Here is a 20,963-nt window from a genome sequence, read left to right as displayed (position 1 = left end):
AGGGGCAGGTGTTGCATCTTTGGCGGTTGCATGGGAAGGTGCCGTGGGAGGGGATTAAGGAGTAGGGGGTGATGGAGGAGTGGACCAGAGTGTCACAGAGGGAACGATCCCTACAGAATGCTGCCAGGGGGGTGAAGGGACGATATGTTTGGTGGTGGCATCATGCTGGAGTTGGCGGAAATGGCGGAGGATGATCCTTTGAATGTGGAGGCTGGTGGGGTGATAAATGAGGACAAGGGGGACCCTATCATGTTTCTGGGAGGGAGGAGAAGGCGTGAGGGCGGATGCGAGGGAGATGGGCCGAACACGGTTGAGGGCCCTGTCAACGACTGTGGGTGGAAAACCTCGGTTAAGGAAGAAGGAGGACATGTCAGAGGAACTGTTTTTGAAGGTAGCATCATCCGAACAGATGCGACGGAAATGAAGGAACTGAGAGAATGGGATGGAGTCCTCACAGGAAGCGGGGTATGAGGAGCTGTAGTCGAGGTAGCTGTGGGAGTCGGTAGGCTTGTAATGGATATTGGTGGACAGTCTATTACCAGAAATTGAGACAGAGAGGTCAAGGAAGGGAAGGGAAGTGTCAGAGATGGACCATGTGAAAATGATGGAGAGGTGGAGATTGGAAGCAAAATTAATAAATTTTTCCAGGTCCCGACGAGAGCATGAAGCAGCACCGAAGTAATCAATGTACCAGAGAAAGAGTTGTAGGAGTTGTAGAACTGGAACAAGGAATGTTCCACATACCCCATAAAGAGACAGGCATAGCTGGGGCCCATGCAGGTACCCACAGCCACACCTTTTATTTGGAGGAAGTGAGAGGAGTTGAAGGAGAAATTGTTCAGTGTGAGAACAAGTTCAGCCAGATGGAGGAGAGTAGTGTTGGATGGGGATTGTTCGGGCCTCTATTCGAGGAAGAAGCAGACAGCCACCAGACCATCCTCGTAGGGGATGAAGGTGTAGAGGGATTGGACGTCCATGGTGAAGAGGCGGCGGTTGGGGCCAGGGAACCAGAAATTGTTGATGTGACGTAAGGTGTCAGAGGAATCATGGATGTAGGTGGGAAAGGACTGGACAAGGGGAGAGAGAAGGGAGTCAAGATAACGAGAAATGAGTTCGGTGGGGCAGGAACAGGCTGACACGATCGGTCTGCCGTGACAGTCCTGTTTATGGATTTTGGGTAGGAGGTAGAAATAGGCCGTCCGAGGTTGGGCGACTATCAGGTTGGAATCTGTGGAAGGAAGATCTCCAGAGGAGATGAGGTCAGTGACAGTCCTGGAAACAATTTCTTGATGTTCAGTGGTGGGGTCATGGTCCAGGGAGAGGTAGGAAGAAGTGTCTTCGAGTTGACGTTCAGCCTCGGCAAGGTAGAGGTCAGTGCGCCAGACAACAACAGCACCACCCTTGTCAGCGGGTTTGATGACAATATTAGGGTTGGACCTGAGGGAACAGAGTGCAGTAAGTTCAGAGAGAAACAGATTAGAATGGGTGAGAGGAGCAGAGAAACTGAGACAACTAATGTCACGCCGACAGTTCTCAATGAAAAGATCAAGGGAAGGTAAGAATCCAGAGGGAGGGGTTCAGGTGGAGGGGGAATATTGGAGGTGGGTAAAAGGATCCGTTGAACAGGGAGAGGACTCCTGCCCAAAGAAGTGAGCATGGAGATGAAGGCGGCGGAAGAAGAGTTCAGCATCGTGCCGAGCCCGAAACTCATTGAGATGAGGGCGTGAGGGTATGAAACTAAGTCTTTTGCTGAGCACTGAACATCCAGCATCGGAGAGGGGAAGGTCAGGAGGTATAGTGAGTACCCAGCCAGGGCTGGGATTGGAAGACGGGATGGGGACAGAGGGACAGGCAGGGGTGGAGGGTCTTGGATGCGTGTTGGTGTCGATGAGTTGTTGGAGCTTGCGTTCCTTAGCACTTGAGAGAAAGAGAAAAAGTTTCTTGTTGAGGCGTCAGATGAGACGAAGAATAAAATGAAACTGGGGGCACATGCAGCTTTTTTGAGTTTTTAAACAGGTATTTCTGTTTCTGTTTTTGTTTTGGATTTTCAGCATCCGCAGTTCTTTGCTTTTATATCTGCCGATTGAGTAAACTGGAATGGTAGTCCATACCTAGGCTTTTCGCTCCCACTTAACTATTTTAATAAAAAAAAGAGATCTGTTTTTAAAACATCAGTATTGGAGGCTACAAGCAAAGCGAAAATAAGCCACATTACAAGATCAAACAGGTGGCTTTGTACTCAATAACTATATAAAAAGAATGAGTAGTACCGCAATTACACAAGCATTCATCCCAGAAGAAATCTGGAATGACCAATGGAAACGTGTTCAGAAATTAATTCGGATTGAAAGTGAGTAAGTTTTGCCAATGAAGAAAATCTGGCTCCAGAAAAGAAAAATGTCTCCCTTTACTCCCCTTCGCTTCTTTCCTGAAGGTACTGACTTATGCTGAGGCACAGATTCCAAAGCTGTGTACACATAGCTGTAATAGCTTGCCAGACAGAGGTGGCAATGGGGATTTGGAGAGAGTGGGATTCTTTGGTTAGTACTGGGTAAATAGTATAAATAATGTGGTCATCAGTCTGAAATTTAGCATAATGCTCTTACTTTAAAACTTTACAACAGCAAGTCGGTGGTATATAACAGACAATCAGCTGTAAATGGTTACCTAACTAGGTGTCACTTGCTGCGGGTGGCCAGCTGGGTGGAAATTAGTAGCCAAAGAAAAGATTCAACTGGTTTACTTTCCACCAGATGGATGTTTTCACTAATCATAGGAATCAATCTCTATCAATTAATCTCTAACAAACGCAGCAGTGAGACAAGGAAAACCCGAGTGTGGAAGGTTTTGGGAACTATGGGTCCAAACTTACTTGTTCCTTCCCAAATACGTAACTTCTTAAAAATATTCATTCATGGGATGTGAGCTTCGCTGGCTGGGCCAGCATTTATTGCCCATCCCTAGTTGCCCTCGAGAAGGTGGTGGTGAGTTGCCTTCTTGAACCGGTGCAGTCCATGTGGTGTAGGTACACCCCGAGTGCTGTTAGGAAGGGAGTTCCAGGATTTGGGCCCAGCGACAGTGAAGGAACGGTGATATATTTCCAAGTCAGGATGGAGGGGAGCTTCCAGGTGGTGGTGTTCCCACCGCTCATATTACTCATATTCTGTATTCCATTACTTTTTAAAAAAATATAAAAGTGATCTAATTCGCTTGTGAATGAATCAATACTGCTTCCATCAAATTCCCAGGGGAGCCAATTTCACAGGTTTTGAAATAATTGAGGTAAATTTTAACCTAATTCACTAGGCGGGAACCTCAGGTGGAATGCTGATTTTAGACCTGCCCAATATTGACTTCAATGGAAAGTAATAATCGGGTATGGTGTAAAACTAGCATTGCAATAACAATTACGACAACAAAAAACTGCTAGCATTTATATAGTGCCTTTAATGTAAGAAAACATCATGGTGCTTGCCACATAAGATCCTGTTGGGACAGATGACCAAAAACTTGGTTAAAGAGGTTATAAGGAACATCTTAAATGAGGAAAGAAAGGCAAAAAGTTAGAGGGGTTTGGAAAGGGAATTTCAGAGTTTAGGGTCCAGGCAACTGAAGGCACAGTCACCAATGATGGAGCGATTAAAATGGGGCATGCTCAGGAGAAGCACAGATATCTCAAAGGCACATTGGTAAGAGATAATAGAGATAGGGAGGGGCCAGTCTTTTGGCAACAAGGATGAGAAATTTACAGTCAAAGCTTAACCGGAAGCTAACGTAGGTCAGTGAACAGCACAGCCAGCACAAGAATATTAGGCACCCTTGGTGAACTGTTTTGTCTTGGTTCAGGGTCCAGATGGGGTTTTTGAAGGGTTTGCCCATTACCCTCAGAATGCTGCCATAGACTGTTACTCATAAAAACCATTGTTTATTTACAGATCTGTGTACATCTCAGTACTCTACACGAGGGTTGTATTTCTGCTTCCCACCAGATCTCAGTCTCTTAGTCATGTGATATTACATCACAGTTACGTCAATATCAGGTGTTCCTGTTATTAAACCTTTACAATTCCCCCGTCCCCCAATAAAGTCTTTATCCCAGCTACATACATACTCCTATATCGCCCTCCCAAAGTCTCAGGCTTCACACGGTTAGTCTCTGTGGTGCCTTGGCTAATCTCTCTGACCTAGTCCCGATTTCATTTTTAGGCTGAGAATGAACCGCACGTTCTCGTTGTTCAATGGGTGTCTTCCACTCAACTGGTTGTAGAGTGTCTACTTGCTTCTGGTTCTTGTCTCCATCCAGGCCTAAATAATATATCCAAGGTTCCATTGGTTTCCTTCCCAATGATTTCAAGGTTCATTGCTTCCTTCTGATATTTCTCTGGTCTGTCTTGTGTGTGGAGCTCTTTTTACTACAATGCCTTCTTTCTGCTGATCTCACATCTACATTCCCTCCCTGGGCTGTAACACTGTCAAGTTGATGGCATGCTTGATTGTTTCTGTTGCTCCTCATACTTCATTACGTCAGATGATCATGAGAAAGTTACGTTAGGCTGTAGTGTTTGTTGTAGAGCTGGAAATCATGGTCGCAGCCATCTACCCTTCACTAGTTCTGACAGCGAGAACCTATTTTTTCAGTCCTTCTTAACTATAAAACCTCACTGCTAAGTTAATATTTTCATTCTCATTCATCAATTCCTTGATTATTCCAATTCCTCTTTCTGCTTCTCCATTCGACTGGTGAAGCAGTCTCATGCACAAATCCATATTCCTGTGTAAAGTTGTAGAATAGCTAGTTAACAGCGGTCTGTTGTCTGACACCACAACATCCAGCATGCCGCATGTCACAAAGATTCTTCTTAGTGATGCAATGACTGCCTCTGCCATGATGCAATGCAGTCTACTCACTTCAAACCGTCTGGAGTAGTAATCAATGATGATGATGAAAATGTTGACGCTGAACTCAATTAAATCCATTCCCAGGTGCTGCCATGGCCTCGAAGGAAAAGTGGACGGTGCCAGTGGTTCACTTTGCTGTTTACTATTCACTGCACATGTAAGGCAATTAGTGATTAACTCTTCAATGGAATGACTAATGCCTGGTCACCAGACTGGCTGCTTGGCCCTTGCTTGGCATTTTGTTATCCCCAAATGACCTTGATGGATTTTCTGGAGAATGTCATGTTGAAGTGTGTTAGGGATGACCAATCTGCCATTAAAAACTAAGATTTCATTGATGATTGTGAGATGTTTTCTCTCTTTGAAGTATTGGTGAGGTACTAGGTTGTTAGAAGTATAATCTGGCCATCCATTCTGGCAATTCCCTTATTTTGATTCACTCATCATCCTGTTGTTGTACCTAATTTCTTGGAATTTTTTCTCAGTGGCTGGTGGGTGCTTGGTAATAGGCACGCTATATGTTTCCACTTCCTAAATAAAATTTAAATATTCCAGCTTGACTCCTTCCACTGGTATTCTTGATGATGCATCTGCTGTCGTCTGATACTTCCCTTGATTGTACTCCATAACTGAATCGTATCTCATGAGTCTCATTCTAAAATGTTGACTTCGAGGCAACATTTTTGCAATTTCCTTTAGGTTAAGAAGAGTAACCAAAGGTTTGTGGTCGGTTTCAATTTTTAACCTTAATTCCATGATCTAATCAGAGAACTTCTCGCAGGTCCATGTGGCTGCTAATGCTTCTTTCTTAGTGGCTGCGTACATCATCTCTGTGTCCATGAGTGACCTTGAGGTATAATAAACTGGTCTTCTTTGTCCATTTTTAAAAAAAATTGAAACAGCACTGCACCCAAGCTTCTAGATGATGTGCCTGCTATTTTTTTTTGGAAATTCTGAATTGTAGTATGCTAGCATTTCTGGCTAAATTAGAAGATTTTTGATTTTGTCAAAGGCATTTTGCTGATCCACTTTCCAGCACCACTGTTGACATTGCTTCAACAGCTGTCATAACAGCTCATTGATCTCTGCCAAGTTTGGTCAGAACTTGTGTACCTGATTGACCATTCCAAGGAATCTTTGTAATTCTGTGATGTTGTTAGGCTGTGGGAACTCTCCAATGACTTTGGTTTTCTGCAGGTCAGCTGTAATTCCTGAAGATGGCACAATATAGCCTAAGAATTTTATCATAGTCTTTCCAAATTCACATTTGTCATTCAATATCAAACCAGCTTCTTGCAGAGCTTTTGAGGACTGTTCTCACTCAATGGTCATGTTCTTCCTTTGAACTATGTACGAGAATGTCATTCATGGCATATTACTCCTTCCATGCCTCCAGGGTCTGAGACATCGTTTTTTGGAATATCTCAGGAGCAATTCTGAATGGTTACCTGTTAAAACAATAACTATCAAATGGGGTGATAAAAATAGTTAGCAATCTGGATTCCTTGTCCAGAGGTATGAATCAGATGCCTGGAGAACTTCCTCATATGAGCCTGAAGTCTCATCAATGCTATTTGTAAAAACCAAACTATGGTTGCATTCTTAGGGTGACAGACAAACCCTAAAGAAACCCTATCTCACCCCAAACCCGAGATGAAACGTGCTGGTTTCTGTCTGCGCTGGCCCCTACTGTGTAGAATAAAGTACTGACCCAATCCTTCTCATCCTTCTTATGCAAATGTGAAGCTGTTCTGTATCCAGAGAATCTCTCTTCCTTCAACTGTTCCAGCATTGAGCCTGTTGCAAGCCTTCAGTACAGTTCTGCGAGTGGCAAATGTAGACTCCATGCTTACCCTAAGCTCTGGATCTGTTGCCAAAGTAGATCGTTATCTGTTATCACTGCTCTCTGGACTCTGGCTCTTTGTCTGTATGCATCTGCAGCACCCCAAATGCTCTGTTCTCAGGTGATTTTTTAATCTTTTTCTTCTTGTCCTTTTTCCAAGGATTTGTAGGTCTTTCAGGTCTGCAATCTTCTCAGAGTTTTTCTGAGTCGTTATGCTCTGTCTGCTGCCATTACGTTTCAGATGGTGCACATAAGGAGTTGACAGAAACCACGTTTCATCTTGAGTTTGGGGTGAGATGGGGTTTCTTTTGGGTTTGTCTGTCACCCTTAGAATGCTACCATAGACTGGTTTTTACAAATAACATTCTTGTTTGTTTACAGATCTATAGACATCTCTACAAGAGGTTGCATGTCTGCTTCCCACCAGATCTGAATCACAAATTGATGTAACTATGGTACAATATCACATGACTAACAGGTGCTCCTGATGTTAACCTTTACACTACACGAACCTTCAGCCTTGCGCCCCGCCCAACAATTTTTAAAATGAATATTATGCGTTAGTATGAATACAAATTCTGCTTTTATAATTAGATTTATTTTCATGAGAAAACAGACTATTATGATACGGATCTCATCATTCTACTCTTTTCACTGGATATGTACTAGAAAAAACGCGCAGTGTGTGTAACATGGCTCACAAGATGTAATACTCTGTTCCTGCAACAGTTGCTAGATGATTTTATGTGCAATTTACATAATCAGTAATCATTGCAATAGAGTGGGCTAGATTAAATTACATTGTGATATTATTTTTGGCTCACAGTTTTGGGATAGTCATGTATATGTACAAATTTGTAAAACTGTCACATTAACAGAATGAGGAATATAATATGAAATTTTGGAAAAGACTGCGATGTAAATACATGGTAATCTATATGTATATGTGGATCTATAGTCAATCTAGACTTTTCATTCCCACGGATGAAGCTTATTTGTTTACTTATATAATTTGATGAATAGTTAATTCAGTTTTTTGCCACACTCCAAATATTGCTGGTCTAGGTGACTGCTTAGTTGCTGCATTGGCCCTGGTGAATAGGATTCAGTACGGATCAGGACTCGGGCAGAGTCTTGGATGACCTCAAATTTACAGAGCGTAGAATGTGGGAGAACAAACAAGAGTGCATTAGAATAGTCAAGTCTAGACGTAACAAAGGCATGGATGAGGGTTTCAGCAACAAAGACAGCCGAGACAGGGGCAAAGTCAAGTGCTTTTATAGAAGCGGAAATAGAAAGTCTTACTGATGGCACAGAGATATGTGATTGAAAGTTCATCTCAGGGTCAAATATGGGAGAGGGATGGAGTCAGTGATGAGGAAATGGAGCTTGTGGCAGGGACTGAAGACAATGGCTTCAGCCTTCCCAATATTTAATTGGAAGGAATTTCTCCTTATCCAGTACTCGATATTGGACAAGCAGTCTGCTAATTTAGAGACAATACAGAGGTCAAAAGAGGTGGTGGCGAGGTAAAGCTGAATATTGTCAGCTTACATGGGAAAACTAATACTGTGATTTTGAATGATATCCACCGAGGGGCAGCATATAGATGGTAAATAGGAGGGGGCCAAGGACGCTCACTGGGGGAACACTAGAGTTAACTGTACAGGATTGGGAAGAGAAGCCATTGATGGCAAATCTCTAGCTATGATTAGATAGATAATATTAGAACCGGGTGAACCAGCCAACAACGTGGGAAGGCATTGGAGAATGATGATGTGATCAAATGTGTCAAAGACTGCAGACAAGTCAAAAAGGATGAGGCGGGATGGTTTAACTTTGACACATGCTAATTGTGACTTTGATAAGAACTGTAAAACCCATTTAGTGGGATTCAAACATGGAGTTTCGGGAAAGGTGGGCACAAAGTTGGGAGGTGACAACACATTCAAGAACCTCAGAGGAAAAGGAGGTTGGAGATGGGGCAGTAGTAGTTTGCAAGGGCAGATGGGTCAAGAAGGATTCTCGATCTTCTGCCAACGGGAACAGTTCCTCCCCTTTTATGCTATCCAGACCCCTCACGATTTTGAACATGTCTAACAAATCCCCTTAACCTTCTCTTCTCCAAGGAGAACAGCCCCAGCTTCACCACATAAATGAAGTGTCTCATGCTTGGAACCATTCTCGTAAATCTTTTCTGCACCCTTTTTAAAACCTTCACATCATTTCCGTTGAGGCTGAATCAATGTACTTGATTTTGTACTCTGTGCCCCAATTTATAAAGCCCAGGATTCAGTATAATTTATTGACTGAGTTGTCAACCTGCCCTGCCACCTTCAATGATTTATGCACGCATACACCCAGGTCCCTCTGCTCCTGCATTTCCTTTAGAATTGTACCCTTTATTTTATGTCACCTCTCCTCATTCTTCTGACCAAAATGTATCACTTCACAATTCTGTACATTAAATTTCATCTGCCATATGTCTTCCCATTCCACCAACCTGTCCGTATCCTCTTGAAGTCTATCATTATCATCATCACAGTTCACAATACTTCTAAGTCTTGCATCATCTTCAAATTTTGAAATTGTGCCCTGTAAACCAAGGTCAAGGTTTTTTTAATTCCTTCATGGAATGTGTGTCGCTGGCTAGGCCAGCATTTATTGCTCATTCCTAACTGCCCTTGAGAAGATGGTGGTGAACTGCCTTCTTGAACCATTGCAGTCCATGTGGTGTAGGTACAGTGCTGTTAGGAAGGGAGTTCCAGGATTTTAATGATATAATTTTAATAAATATAAATCAAGAAAAGCAGTGGTCCCTCTAGATACCATATCCCAGTCAGAAGTAAATAAAGTTTTCTATAATTCATGTTTTTAATAGGTTTGAATGAAGTAGTGAAACTGTTGCGTAATGAAATTCTAGCTATGCCAAAGACTAATAATTCAAAATACCACGTGGTTCGAAATAAAATTCCTACCAGCTCTGACATTTTTCACTTAAAAAGCAGTTTTACAGATGTTTGGAGACTCAAATGATTAATACATAGGAAAACAATGTAATGCTGAATTTAGAAATGATATGGCTAACATTTTCTGAGAGCTCCTGCACCTCAACATTTGGCACTACATCACTGGTGAGTGTGTTTACTAATTGAGGCATTGAGGAAAGATTCAAAAACAGTTTTTTTTAAAGAAATGGATCAGCATTTAAATAAACCCAGAAGGAAGAGGGAAACACATTTAAAATGATTAGCCTGTGATATTCGAGGCAATGTTATGATTTCTTCACTCTTATATCTTTTGTTCTATGTTTATTAATAATATGGGTGAATATAGAACTTAGAAACTTGCCCACTGTGCTTCACAAAGCTTCAAGAAACAGAAGGGAAAAAGCTGGTGTTGCTTTTCAGCCAGCTTATTGACTGTGCACTTTCCAGCAATCTTATTAGCCAAAAGTAAACATGTGACCATTTAGTGAGCGTTTCATTCTAAGAAGCTGATTGGCTGTTAGTACATCTACATGGCATCTAAGCATGTTGAAACTTCTTTGCGTGCAGTGACCCATGATTATGTAGTGATCACGTGATTTGTGTATGATCAACAAACTCTAGTTCTGTGCCAGGCAAGGCAACATAGGCCTACTGTATGGAGCAAATACTTAATAAATCCAATGCTCATTACCTATTGCAATTAAAACCCATAAAATGGCAGGGTTATGGGCAAAGAGCAAGGCATAGGTCTAATTGGATAGCTTTTTCAAAGAGCCGGCTCAGGCATGATATACTGAATGGTCTCTTCCTGCGTTGGTCTCCTCCTATGTTTTAAGACCATGATAAAATTCACCTCAAGCCAAAAAATAGCAGATATTAGGAGAAGTGATCAAAAACTTGGGCAATGAAGTCCATTTGTTTCAAGATATGATTAGCACTTATGGCATGAAATAATAGCAACCAGCTTCCTCATACAGAAGGTAACTATTGTTTAACAAATAGTGTTATTTAATATAAATTTATCTAGAAACTTTTGATAGATACATCATATTCTTTTTAATAAGTTAAAAGCATCAGTGGCTGGATCTTCCCCCCCCTCCCCCTCATATTCATAATCGAGAACCTACATTTAAATAAGGCCTTTAATGTAGCCAAACATCCAGGGGCACTTCACAGGAGCATTATCACACAAAATTTAAAACCAAACCACACAAACAAACAAAAGGAATGGTGACTAAAAGATAGGCCAAAAGAGGTAAGTTTTAAAGAGCATCTTAAAGGAGGGGGAAGAGAGCCGAAGAGGGAGAATTCCAGAGGTTAGGGATTAGACAGCTGAAGGTATGATTGCCAATGGATGGTCGATTGAAATCAGGTTTACACAAGAAGCCAGTCCATAATAAAAGCCAATTATTCACTATTATTCCAAACAAACAAAAGTGTACAGGATCATTGTGGTCTACAGTCAGTCCCAAAGTTGGAAACAAAATGCCACATTACATTCCCTTTTCTCTCTTTCCAAATAAATTCCCTCGTTTCCTTCATTCACCAAAAATATTATCCAGTGCCTTCTTGAGTAAGCCAATACCATTCCATCATTTCCTGTATAGCTTGCTCCCAGCATTAACCACCCTTTTTGAAAACTGATTAAACCAAAACTGTTCATTTTTCTTCTTTTGAATCCTCTAGTTATTGAGTTTGAGATTATTTCAAAACAATTTATTGGGGTTCCAATGGTCCAGATACTTAAGAGTCTTATGTCCCAGTTAATTATTCCTGCATTTCCTTCGTGGTCCTTTGATCCTGGTGGATTGATTTTTATGTTCAGTTCCATCCAAGTGTCTCCCTACACTTCAATATGTGAAATCACATCCTTTCTCACTGATGCTTAGATTTTGTGTTAGTTATGTTAATGCTCAATCAAGTAGATTAAGACAAAGTAGAGCACATTTGGAACAGGAATTGACCATTCAGCCATGTAAGCTTGAACCTATTTACCCAATTTTGCACCATAATCCTGATACCCTTACCCTACAGGAAGCTAATTGGTCAGCCCTAATAATGTCAATTGACCCAGAATCCACAGCGTTTTGGGGAACTGAGCTAAGATTTCTAACACACTTTGTATGAATAAGTGCTTCCTTCTTTCGTTACAAAATAACTTGGCTCTAATTTCAAGATTATGCCCCATTGTTCCAGATCCCCCCAGCAGAGGAAATGGTTTGTGTATCTACCCTATCAAATCCCTTAACAATTTTAAATACCTGAATTAGATGACCTCAGCCTTCTAAACTTGAAGAATACAAGTCAAGTTTATGCAATGCTACAATTAGTGAAGAGAAAATTATGAGGAGCTGATACTCATGTTGTATGCTGTAATTGGGAGAGATATCCTGCTGGGAGGACAATTTGAGTAGACCTCATGTCTACTGAGGAACTTTGGGATTTTAACCTAACCAATTCCACTAGTAATATGATTATATAAATCAATTAATTAATCCAGTGAAGAGGTTAATAGTGAGTACACCTAACATACCCTGCCTGTTGAATATTTTTCAGACATTTGAGATGTGAAAAGGTGCCTAACAATCCCTGTTTAAATAAAATGATTTTACAAACATTGATAAAGAAGAAAGTGGATACTAAAATTAATCTGAAACATTTTAATGGTTTGAAGGCAAGTTGGGATACTGTTGCCAATGTCTCTCTCTCTAATATTGTCCAGTGTTTGCTGTTCAAAGTCGCTTAAAGATTCCTTCAAACCACATCTGAATACAACTGGGAAATAAGTGAAAGAGCAAAACAATTAGTGCTGAACAATGCAGGATACGCATGAGTGCAAAAAAACTAAATGCAAGCTATTGATGTTGCAGCAAGCATTTGGTTCTGCTCTACTCATTACCCACTACAAGAATCCAATCCATTAAATACAGCCACCCAAATGAATCTTAAAAATGGAGAGTACCCATTTTTCTTCGCAATCAGGAACCAGTTGATGACATTGGGAAAGTGTGACTTTGATGTGTGTGATTTTGTTAGTTGGTTAATCATCGAGCAAAACAGGCAAGCTTTCATTTAAAAAAAGACTTGCACAAACTCAGGATCTTCCAAAGCACTTTTACTTTTTCGGATGTAGACACTGCTGTAATGTAGGAAATGCAGCAAGGAATTTACACATAGGAAGGCCCCAAAAACAGTAATAAGATAATGACCAGATAATCTATCTTAAGTGATGTTGCTTAAGGGATAAATGAATATTTTTCAGACATTTGAGATGTCTGGACTTGGACAAATCTCTTGCTTTTCCTCAATATTAAAGCACAGGATCCTTTATACCCACTTGAGAGGGCAGATGGAGCCTCACTTTAAAGTCTTATTCCAAACACAGCGGCCAGAATATTGCTGTCGACGTGTGGGGGCGGGCCCAACAGGCCGATGCGTAAAATGACGCGAGATGACATCGGGTAACATCGCGCATCATTTCGATATTGTGTTCGGTGGGCGTGTGGAGGTGGCTGCTCGCCTGAACTGTCAAAGGCCTATTAAGGCCATGAAAAAGGTCAATATCAATAACACCGCTACCTGAAGGTTGGCAGGCAGGCGAATAGCTCAAACAGCCTTCACATTTCCCAGGAAACCTCATCCATGGGTGGGATAAGGTTTCCTGAAGGTTTTAGAAAATTAATAAATAAATTTGGTGAACTTGACAAACATATCTCAGCTCATGTGACACTGTCACAAGGGACACATTTAAATCATTTTTTACTTACATTTTTACAAACTTTTATTGCCCATTCAATCTCCCTGAGGCAGCTCCATGCCTCAGGGAGATGGATGCGCAAAAGTGTGCAGGCCCCGACTCTCCCGCCTGCACAGGTAAAGCTGAGTGCTATGGAACACACATTACGCTGCGTGGGCCCTAATTGGCCCGCCCATGTAAAATGGCAGCGCGCAGCTGATCACAGGCGGCGATCAGCTCCTCGGCCGCCTCTGCCCACTCCCGCCCAGCATAGGTAAGATTCAGCCCAACATCTCTGATAGTGCTGTGCCCATTCAGTGCTGCACTGGGAGTGTGAGCCTGAATTGGTCCTCAAGTGGGACTTGAACTGACAACATTCAGACTCAAGAGGACAAAATGCTACTGTTCTGAGATTGGATGCTGCTGTCTTGGACTCTAGGCATGGGACTTGGTTCTTAGACAGTCTATAGACATACTCTGGTATCTGCTTAATACTTATTTAGCAATGATTCTAAACAGGTTGCAGAGTAGGCATGTAGCTCTTCGGCATGATTCTAACCGACAGAGAGAGAGAGAGAGAGAGAGAGACTAACACATGACTGACTAGTGTCAGTGGTACACTGCCATATATTAGCATATCCCATCTGTTAGCCCTTTATACTAACACCTCCCCCGCCCCACAAGTTTGCTATCCTAAATTTTTAAAACAACAACATGAAACTATATCTTTAACCATTTAAAACACATTTCTGTAACTCCCTTTTTACAACTACTGATTGTATTCAACTCCAACTCCTACTCTTCCCCTCTCCAAGTCACAGTCCCAGGAGATTCAATCTCCACAGCCCTCAGGGAAGGTGTTTTGGAGACATGAAAGCTTTCTTCTGCATTTGGTAGAACATCATCTTCTGCAAAATAGGACAACAATTTATCAGCATTGCTGTCAGCATTGCTGGGAAGCTGAGTGCAGGTTTCAGAATGACTGAACTGCAATGACAATGAAGGCTTTGCAATGAAAGACTGATCCAAAAGAGAAGACTGAAGAGGATTGATCTTTGGACCTTCTGGGACTAGAAGAGAAGAACTCAGGACACTGAGGAATTCGTTGCTCCCCCAAAAGGACTCTGGGAAGAAGCTTCAGAAGTGGAATGGTCTCCAACTCTTGGGAAGGATATAACAGCTGCATCATCCACTGCTGTATCAGAGACTGAAAAGGCATTGAAGATCTGAGATTTCAATGAACTTAGATGACAAAGGAAAAAACCACCAACTTCCTGTAAGATTGTCAGGAAGAGATGATTTCCCAATGATTTTTCAGGAACTGTATACTTTCTGTAGGCAGTGGTAAGAGGGCCGCAATTCTCTCTGTATGAGGTTGCTCTTCAATGTGAAGAACTGCCGAGGATGTGGAGACAAGACAGTCCCATCTTCTGTAAGGAGAGGAATTTCCTGTAGACAGTCAAACCTGGGGCAAGATTGCTGTACAGAGTTCTGCAGCGTCAGAAGTGCTAAAGATTCTGCCCCAGTTTCTGTGCTGGCCACCAGCTCTGAAGAGAAGACGACTTCTGGCTGAGATTGAAATATTGGTGGCAATTGATTTCCACCCTGGGAAGATACCAGCTGTCTAGCAGTGTAATCCTCTATGGACTCAGGCAACAGGAGATAAAGTAGGCAATACATCGCTGGATTCAGTGGAACCAAGCTTTGAATGCTGCTCAGCCACTAAAATCATAGCTAACTCTTCTAAAAAGACAGCAGATATGTCATAAGATGTCTAACAATAGGAAAAATGAATCATTCTCCAGGACCTCAACCTCCAAGAGCTCTCACAGTATGGCAACGGATTCTTCCTCCTCACTCTCTAGGAAGAGCCAATTCAGGTCCAGCAGGTGTTCATGGTGATGGTCACCATCTACTTCAGTGCCTTCTGTATCCTCCACCTCTGGCTTTACATTGTGAAGAACTGAGAAATTCATAACTTCCTGGTCTGCCCTGGGTCTAGTGGATGGTGTCTCCATGAAAAAAAAATATTGCTGAGCATATAAACTTCCTCAGCTTCTGCAGGCTGCATTTCCACTGCTTCTAAAAAGGTTGAAGATTGTTACATGAAGAACTGCGTTGTTCAAATGATGAGCATCATCTGTTTTTCTAGGATTCCTAGAAGTATGCCAAAATCACTATTCAATAAGGATGTACCTTGATTGTGAATAACATAGAAAGAATCAATGATCTGTTGCCCCTTGTAGCTAAGAGGAACAATAATCTTGTCTTTTATTGGAAGGTCAGTGCCACCTGGACTTTTTAAACTTGATGTCAGATGGACAAAGGGTCATCAGCTGAAGCCAGTTGAGGTTATCTGCTAATATGTTAACAGAAGCCCCAGTACGAATTTTAAATGAAGTATTGAAGCCTTGAACTTGGGCTGTAACTAACCAGTAGTCTGGATTAAGACTATCTACTTTCCCTAGGAATTCTGCAGGGTCAGTTTTGTGGACTTTGCATTTCTTGGAAGGAATGTGGTTCATAAATACTTGCTGGACTGTGACTTCTATTAAAATTTCTGGATTTTCAGAAATACTTGAAATGTCCCGTTTTGCCATTCTAGAAGCATTCTGCACCCCCTGCTGAACAGTATTGGCATCTATACTTGGTTTTTGTACCACAACACAGCCATCTCAAAATGGCTGCTGGCTTGGAGTTTTCCACCCTTTCAGTGTGTTTGATGGGCTTTCATATGGGTGTGGCTACTGCCTGTGGGCCTACCCAATCTACAGAGTCATGTGAAGCCTCAGAGTCGCCATGAACCACAGCCCGATAGTAGTAATATTTTTGATTTGTCGGTTGGTTGAAGCTGTCTCTACAATCATCTCCATACATTACAGCTCATTGTCCATTTGTATGATGACATTCTAAATCATGTCAGGTCTCTGATATTTGCTTGTGGGCATTTTGGTCTTTATCAACAGTCATGTTCATCAATTGAAAATAATTCCCCACAAAGCAAGAGCCCACCGGTGATCCTAAAAGAAATTCTAATAGTGAAATATGGGTGCAGGAATGCTGATATGTCTGACATTATTACAGGAAATTGGAGTACAGAATCATCTGACATTCATTTATATCTGGATTGCTGGGCCTTCTTCAGACTAGTCAGGTACAGCCACCAGAAAATTTATAGAGGGAATGCTGGTGCTATGTTACTCGGGCATAAAACGGGGAGAAGGATAAGCACTCACTTTTCTTTTGGTCTCACAATTTTTTTTTTTGGTTTAGCACCTGAAAAACACTTATTTTCCTACCTCTAAATCTACCAGTTTTAATTTTCATTATGTTGGCTGAGGGATAAATATTGGCCAGGACATCAAAAGAGAGCTCCCTGGCCTCTCTTTGAAATTGTGTCATGGAATCTGTAACATCTACCTGTGAGGGCAGAACAGGGCTCACCCTAGTACCAGCTAACAGGGCAGCACGCTCTCAGTACTGCACTGGAGCAATGTAAATTTTGTGCTCCAGTCTCTGGAGTGGAACTTTAACCTAAGGCTACTGACTCAGATGTGAGGGCTATCCACTGAGGCAATGCTGACATGTTTCATTCTCTAGCCAAATAACAAAATTACCCAGTAAATTTGGATTTTAACTAAATATTGCACAGCTGGTACTAATGCCTGTCACACTTTGAGAGTGTGTGCTCAGAAAATGCAGCCAGTTTCTTTAATGTGTGCTCCCAGTGCAGAGACTCCCACACCAAGAATGCAGTTTCAGATTTTGCACGCACAAGCATGCTACAGCCAAGGATTTTCCATTCATTTAAGTGTATATAAAAATCACACACTCCTGCTGAGAGAGGTTCCACTCCTGACATATTCAAATGCAAAAGTAATTCTCTAATGAGTAGAATTGGTCACCACGGGAGGCGGGAAATCACAAAATGTGTTGTGCTACATGTTGCACATATCTATTTCAATGCTGCTTCAGATTTCTGACGGCAGAGTTTTATAGGCTACTTTATAACTGTGCACAGTTCAATGTACATAACAAATCAGTCAACAGTGTCTTTATAGGTAGAACAAAGCTCTTTAGAAACACAAGTTAATAATACTTTTCAAATCACACTGAGTGAGCAGCTGTAAAACACGCATACATACACACAGTTCAATGGAGGGGCCGAATACTTTTTCCCATTCCCCCAGTAAGGTTATGCCTTTTAAGGAAATAAATCTCATTTAGATTATACGGTTTATAGATGTTAAGACGCCTAAACTACTCATGTTTAGGAATGAGCATCATAATGTATGAACTGCTCATTCTGGTAAATATCAGGTTGCTCGGAATCATAGGATAGTGGCTAAAGAAAAATCGCCAAGTTAAAACCCATGCAGAAGGAACAAGCTGAGGGAGATGATGCTGAAACATGCTAACATTGCAGACTTCAAGCAAGATAAAAAGTTGAAAATGTGCGGAGTTGTCAAGATAGTGAGTACGCACAGGCCCTGAACATTTCTGATTAGGGGAGGGGGGGGTCAAGGAATGAGAATATCAAATCCAGATAACAAGAGAACTTGCGTGAGAAGCCTATAAAGAATTTTGGTTTAAAACTTGAATTTCTAAAAGGGGACGTGAGGGAACAGAGAGAGAGAGTGAAAGTCAAGCAACCATCCTAAGGTTACGACCTCTATCCGAAGCAAAAGACGGGTGTTATTGTTTATTTATTTGTAACATTATTGCTTAAACATTGCGCGTGTGGAGACTTGGTTGAATTCAATAAAGGATTATTCCCAACCAATCAGTGTCAAATCACAATAATTCATATTCTATCCCTCACCTTTGGCACTCGTTTCCTTGTATTCCCAAAGGAAAACACAATAACACCTCAAAGATCCCGAGCAAAGACTTAAAGCCCTGATTTCAACGGAGCCCGCCCTGGTAAGAATGGGGGGAGGTGGGTGGAGATGGCCGGGTTGGGCTCTGTCTCCTGCTTTACATTCCGCCATTCATTTACATGAAGCGAATTGAAGTGAAATGCTCCCGTAAAGAGTGGCCAATTCTAATGCCAGATTTACACTCAGGATTAAAAAAAAACAATCCCCCTCCTAAAAATGAGGAGAGAGATGTGTTGAAAGTGTGTGAAAGATATGTTGAAAGAGATGTGTGATGCATCAACAGCACACGCACAACAGCCCATTCCAGCGAAAGTTTCCATCGAACTCCACCCAACGCCGATTTCACACCCACCTCACTCTGAGGCCACTTTTGAGTTTTGACCGATTACCCGTGCCTCAGTATCAACGGGCGGGTTGCAGGGCACGAAACATGCATCCCAATAGAACTCAAGCTGGAGATCTCCCTTATCAACAACATGCATTTTTAAAAATTATTTTAACTCGCTGGCAAGGCTAGCTTGAACTTGGTGCCTTGTAGAGTCAGCCACATTCACAGAATTTTAACGGCCCATCGTGTCTACACATTGTTGTAGGTCGGGAGTTACATGTAGGCCAGACCAGGTAAGGACGGCAGATTTCCTACCCCAAGGGACATTAGTAAACTAGATGGGTTTTTACAACAATTGACAATGGTTTCCTGGTCACTACTACTGAAACTAGCTTTTAACTCCAGTTACCAGGGTGGGATTTGAACCCAAGCCCCCAAAGCATTAGGCTGGGCCTCTGGATTACTAATTAAGTGATATTACCACTACACCACTGCCTCCCCCTTCAAGATTTTGAAGGGGCTTGGCAGGGTGGACACTATGAGGTTGCTTTCCTTGGCTGGGGAAATCGAATTTCAGGATAAGGGAACCCATCACTTAGGACTAAGATGAGGAGAAATTTCTTCACTCGGAGGATTTGGAATTCTCTGCCCCAAAGGGTCAGTGGTGCAGCATCCACAACTATATTGAAGATAGGGATAGGCAGATTGTTGGGGTCTCAGGAAATCAAAAGATATGGGGAGCCAGCAGGGAAGCGGCGTTGAAGCTCAAGATCGCCATGATTGTATTGAATGGCGGGACAGGCTCGACAGGCCATATGGTCTATCTTGTGCTCTATAAATGTAGTAAGACATTCAAGGCAGCTCACGGGATTGTAAATCCAACACTGAGCCATATAAGGAAATATTTGAACAGATGACCAATGGTGGATCATCGAAAATCAGGGATGTGCAAGAAGCCAGAACTGGAGGAATGCAAAGGGGAGGGTTGCAGGGCTGGAGATGGTCACAGCCCTAGGAAGGAGCAATGCTATGGAAGGCTATGAAAACACAGTTGAGAATTTTAAATGAGGCTCAAACAGACTCTCACTAGAATTAGGGGACACAGTTTAAAAATAAGGGGTCTCCTATTTAAGGCGGAGATGAGAAGAATTTTTTTCTCAGAGGGTGGTGAATCTTTGGAACTCTCTTCCCCAGAGAGCAGTGGTTGTAGGGTCAATGAATATTTTTAAGGCAGACATAGATGGATTCTTGACTAACAAGGGAGTCAAAAGTTAATGGGGGTAGGCGGAATGTGGAGTTGAGGCCACAATCAGATCAGCCATGATCTTATTGAATGGCAGAGTGGGTTCAAGGGGCTGAATCGTCTATTCCTGCTCCTAATTCATATGTTCGTATGTCCTCACCAACCCATTCCAAGGTGAATTTTAATCTAACCCCACCTGACAGGAAACTTAAGGCCTTGACGGCCAATGTTGATTTCAAATTCTGCCCAATTTCTCAGAATTAGTGGCTACAGAAGCCAATCATTTACACTGTGGACAGGGGTGATAGGCTTGGTGATTGGGTTGCAAGTACATATTAGGAAGAGGCCCACTGGCAAAGACAAGGCTCTGCTCTGAGCAGCCAGTGCTAGCCCCCTTTCAAAATATCTCCCACCTCTTTGTTTGTGTTAACTGGATGGGATAAGGTCGCTGATCCCATTTTCATGTTATTACTGTTTTGTTAATGTCAGGTGATTAAAGTGACAATTGATTCCTCTCTTGTGCTCAATAAGGAGTTAAATCAGGCATGCTGCAAAACAGGCAATGGACCTGAATGAACTCTGTTCTGGATTACGTTAATATGAGAGCTCATTAATCCATAGAAGAAACTCCGTCTACATCACTGAACTCCATATCCGATGTTGCTGCTTCTGGGGCTTAGGTTTGAATTGAAGCTGGGCTGATTTGTCAAAATGATTTTCTGTTTAAGTCTGTTATGTGTATTTCAAGTTCACAACACTGGATCCTAGCATAAGCTCGACGTGTTACTGATTTTGTGAAAGAAAACAGCAGCTGTACAACCAAAATTAAACTAATACCACACAACGCCCTTGCGCTTAAAATTTAATTGGAGGTTTATAATCAAAAAGGACATGAAGCACACAACAACATAATCTCAGTTTAAAAATAAACAGCAGTATCATGGGTTGAATTTGTTGCAAACAGGCATTGAGCAGAAAGTGTATTAAAGAAGCATTTTTAATCCAATTTAAAGTCAATCACGTGAAGATATATTTTATAATTCA

At 41.9% G+C, this 20,963-nt stretch overlaps 1 protein-coding gene across 2 annotated transcripts in view; it reads right to left on the bottom strand.

Moving 5' to 3' along the window:
• LOC121276244 overlaps positions 1–20,963 on the bottom strand; it is a 213,998-nt gene that overhangs the window by 191,484 nt on the left and 1,551 nt on the right. The window lies entirely within an intron of this gene.

Source organism: Carcharodon carcharias, chromosome 3 (assembly GCF_017639515.1).
Source record: "Carcharodon carcharias isolate sCarCar2 chromosome 3, sCarCar2.pri, whole genome shotgun sequence".
Taxonomy (NCBI): Eukaryota; Metazoa; Chordata; class Chondrichthyes; order Lamniformes; family Lamnidae; genus Carcharodon; species Carcharodon carcharias.
Note: the sequence above shows the minus strand (reverse complement) of the source record. Positions and strands in the feature narration are given on the sequence as shown.